The following is a 4,978-nucleotide window of genomic DNA, read 5'->3' as shown; positions in this document are numbered from 1 at the left end:
CACCGTTAAGGGGGTAGACACAAAATCTTGGTCCAATGTTATTTAAATGCATTCATTTTTTTCGAATCCTGAGAAAACTATTTTTGAAAAGATTAAACGCAGAATGAAAGTTTACGTTATTACCGATGGCCGAAAGTCCCTGAAAACTTCTATAATGTTTATTTTAATAAGCTACAGGGGTGGAAAAAAGAAAAAATTTAGTGTGATTTTTAATTTCAAATATTTCATTGAAAAGAAACTTTTGGTTTATTCTAAGGGACTTTCGGCCCTCGGAATAATGTAGTCTTTAATTCTGCGTTTAAATTTCTCAAAAATATTTATTTTTCTCGGGATTAGAAAAAAATGAATGTATTTAAATAGCATTTGACCCATATTTTGCGCCTACCCCCATAAAGCTTCAATTAAAAGTACAAAATCGACCAATAAAATACTACAAAAATATCTGCTTACTTAATAATTTTTTTAAAAGCTTTTTATTTCGTGGTCCCAGGAAAAATGTCTTACTTCCAATTTAGTATACTGCGTAGTTGTTTGACTTACTAGTCCACAAACTTTTTAAGATAAATTCGTGACAACACAACATAGCTCTTTTGTATGATGAAACTTTGTACTTTGCTACTTTGTTCTTTTCTATCACAAAGACATCGGTCTCTAGAACGAAATCAGTTCTCCATAGTGACCTTTTTTGTCAATCTTCATTTCACAATACCCTATTTTTTACCAGGCTTTGTAAATGCAACAGAAAAACCATTTTTGATTAAAGATAACAACCAAACAGGATGATGAAATTTTGTTAGAATTTGGATCAGCCTGAAAATTTGATGTATTGAAAAAACCTTGGATTTTCTAAAGTCCCAAACATATTTATCATTAGCACTTTTTTAATATCTTGCATAATTTTTGTAGAGATAAGTAATCTTCTAGGAAATAATATTTCGTTATCCCAAACTATTTCAATGTAGGATTTGAAAAAATGCACAAAGTAAGTCAGCATATCTTAAAATATTTAACATCTATTAGACAAATAAAAATTATCAAGAAAGGTGTTTGCGTAAACTAAAAATTGTTGTTAAAATCTGCAAAATTGCAAATTCTAATTGCTGACTATACTAAATTTACAATCAAGATACACTAGAAATAAACAAACCAAGACACGTTAAATGCTACTAGGAGCACCCCCGCATCGTAATTTACAATGCATATACATTGTAAATCCCAAATGATGATTTCCAAAGTTTATACATTGTAAATTATGATTCGGTAGTGCTCCTAGTAGGATTTAACGTGTCTTGGTTTGTTTATTTCTACTGTATCTTGATTGTAAATTTAGTATATATAGTCTGATAAGTAACCTCCTTTGAAATAGAAAACATTTTTTACACTAAATTCTCCAGATTTTCCAACTTCTTTATTCCACCTGAATAATACTATTTTGGAAGCCTGGAATATAGGCATTTGTTTTGTTAATGATCTCTTCGTTCAGGCTGATTTTTTTTATTTACTTGTCATTTCTTCAGATGTGGAACACTTAATAATCCGAGGGCGCAAAATCAGGAAAATAAGCTGGATAAAAAAGCAAATCGAACGCCAACTCATGAATTTTTGTTATTGCCATAACGCCTTTATGAGTCAATATATTGTACAATACTTTTTTCTTGTGCATATAGGGTTTCTCCCTGAGTTCCTACTTATTTCGTCTAAGTCTATATAATATTTGGCCAGTATTTTATTAATTCATATTATCCATTGCCAACAGTTGCCAGTTTTTGCACCTATTTTGCTGGCATCATCATCTACACCAGGGATGGGCAAAAGTCGGCCCGCGCGCCTTTTTGCTTGCTTTATACGGCCCGTTGAAAAATCCCACAACAAATTATTTTAATCTCTGATACGATTTTGCTGAAATCAACAGTACTGGTGTGCGTAGTGTTCACATAAATAATGAATATTTTTATCTTTTGCTTTTCTTAAAAACGTCTGTGTGTCTTAAAAGGACTCCTTTTCCTTCGACTTTACCCTTCATAGTCAGCTGCAACAACTCATACTTATATTTATAACCCACATAACAATTTTATGTTCTTAGTAGATTCATAGAACATACTTTTCAGAAAAAGTATATGCTGAGAATATGCGTAATTACCATTGCGAATGTGCAGAGCAGATACTGATTACATACTACATTACGGTAATTAAACGTTCTATGTATTATTATATATTTTTATATGTTAATTTATTTTATTTATTTATTTATTTATTTTATTATTAATTATTTTATTTAATTTAATTATATTTTTATTATAGAATTATTTTTATTTATTTTTATTTATTATATTTTTTTTTATTTTTTATTTAATTATATTTTTTAAAATATACTGATTTAATAATTGATTTTAATATTGATCTTGCCCGGCGCCATCTATTAATCACTTACCTTACTAGCTCAGTTATAATGTGAAACCTGCATGAAATCTCCTATCTGTGGAGGTGTGAGAAAAAGATTTCTGAAATATCAACTAAACAAACGACACAAAAATAAAGCTATGAAATGGTGGATAAATAACAAAAGACTGTCGAATATTGTACAGAAATTTGGAAATATATTGAAAAATAAAGGCTTTGTTATGCAACATCAAAAATACAAGGTAATTATACAATAGTATAGATCAGATCAATATGATATCAACTTGAAATATTTGCTGATCTATCTAACGCTAAATTATTTATTTTAGGTTATCTAGTCGAAAGTCTGAATAAAGAAATACGATGCAATGAATTTAACTATAAAAAAAAATAAGAGTATTTGACAAAAAATTAAGTCGAAGATAACCCAAAATTATCTTGAATATTCAAAATTTGTTATACTAAAGCTAGAAAATGAAAAACATTGACTTTCGATCATGATCAATTAAAAATATAAACTGTTCAGTACAACCTTTCACGATGTAATATGAAGATAAACCAAACTGCTATGAAGTCTCTTCGGATCCAAGAAGAAACCAACTCCTCCTTCACTGGAACAATGTTCTAAATATGGTAGATACCCGCATCAGAATACTTTTTCACTTTTCTTATAAAGTTGAGGGTCATTTTTGAAAATTTTTTCTTCACCATGAAGATTATTTATACAGGTTAGTAGAATAAAAGTTTTTTAATTTAAAATTTTTTACGATTTACCGCATTTTTCTCAAAAATTTGCGGAGCTACTTATAACAAGGTGTTGCCTGTTCAAAAGCCTGCAAAAGTCTCCTCAAAATGGATTCCTTTTGGCTTGGCGTCCCTTCACAGCCAATGGAAATTAATTATTAATAACAATCCTTGCTATGAAAATTTGAATTCACCAATCAAAAATTCCAATAAATTTGACATTTCATCAAAATAATAATTTTGATGAAAATTTTGGAAATATGAACCCAAATTGTGATTCTATCCTAATCTTTGGGTATAATCTAATCTGGGATTTTAATAGATTAAACTTTCTAGTTCATTTTGATATAATTTCCTTCTTGCTAGGTGCCCTTATTAAAGTTCTATTAGGGTTCACTTCAACGTCCGACACTTCATTTTTAGTTTCTTTATCACTTACACTCACATATTAAAATTCAAATATTTACACAATTACTACATACAAAGGATTGAAATAACTTTCAATTTACACAAAATAAATCAGCAATTGAATATGCATAAGCCATTTCCTCAAAATATCATTCTTATACGTTAATTTGACCTATAGTTTCGACACTTGTCAAAGCTATGATTCTATTGAACTATTTTCCACATTTTTCTTTAAAATTTATACTAATACTATTAATATTGAACTAACTATTGTTCTCAAATTTTAGATTGATGTCTATTTCAACATAATTTCACAAATCTACACATGCAGCTAAGTGATGCAAGACGTATCACCTTAACGAAGTTCCTTTCGAAGTGACTTTTGGAAACATGGAACCTTTTGATGATTCTTACGAACAAATAAGGCTATTGTATGATACAAATAGAAGTAGTTCTCTGGTAAAACTCAAAATTCAAATTATTATATGTTCTAGTTACTAATTTCTAATTTATATGTCATTGAAATAATAATATCATCTTTGATATAGGATTACCTATTTTGATTTCTTATGTAATTCTACCTTTATACACTTAAATAAAACCATCTTATAACTATTTAATTATTACTAAGTGCTCTCCTAACTTTAGTTCTTTTTATAATTCTCATTCTTCTCAACCTTCCAATCAACGATACCCCTCAAAAGTGGCAATAATAAAAAAAATTATCCATATACTTTGGGCTTTATTATAATTACTAAATTATCTATTATTTTAACTATTCTATGGTTTGAGTATCTTAAAAAATCATAATAACTATTTAAAATCATGACAATTGCCCTAAATGAAAAATTGATAATTTTTCTTAAGTAAAATTTAAATTTTTCATTTAAAATTTTAACTATTATATAAATTATATTTATTTAAAAAAAAATTACTTATCCTATAAACTTTAATCTATCCTTGGTAATATTTATACAAATCATTTATATTAAGAAAATATTTTCAAACGCAAATTAAAATAATGAAAAATACCATTTCACTCCCTTCTTGAGTAAATGATTTAAAGGAACTATCTTTTGGCTCAAATCAGGCACAAGCCTTTTAAAATAGTTGATCAAACCAAGAAAACCACCCAAATTTTTAATATTTTTAGGAGTAGGGTACTCCTTTATTCTTTCTACTCTCTCCTCATCCATTGAAACTCCCAAATTATCTATTTTATATCCCAAAAATGTAACACTATCTTGAAAAAATTGGCATTTCTTTATATTTATTTTAAGACCCGCTAAATCTAATTCTCTTAATAATATTTCAATATGTTTTAGGTGTGAAAATTCGTCTTTTGAAAGTATAAGGATATCGTCTATATAATGAAGAATAAAATCATCATATTTATCTAAAATATTATGAAGAGCACGAACTAAAG

The 4,978-nt window shown here is 27.9% G+C and overlaps 1 long non-coding RNA gene across 1 annotated transcript; it reads left to right on the top strand.

The window, feature by feature from the left end:
* The first annotated feature begins 2,355 nt into the window (after positions 1-2,355).
* Positions 2,356-3,997, top strand: LOC126880129 (uncharacterized). Its single transcript, XR_007696430.1, has 3 exons — positions 2,356-2,642; positions 2,730-3,128; positions 3,840-3,997. It is a non-coding gene; the product is annotated as an uncharacterized LOC126880129 (long non-coding RNA).
* The last annotated feature ends 981 nt before the right edge of the window (positions 3,998-4,978 follow it).

This window comes from Diabrotica virgifera, chromosome 2 (assembly GCF_917563875.1).
Source record: "Diabrotica virgifera virgifera chromosome 2, PGI_DIABVI_V3a".
In the NCBI taxonomy this organism is placed as follows: domain Eukaryota; kingdom Metazoa; phylum Arthropoda; class Insecta; order Coleoptera; family Chrysomelidae; genus Diabrotica; species Diabrotica virgifera.
This window is presented reverse-complemented; position numbering and strand designations above follow the sequence as displayed.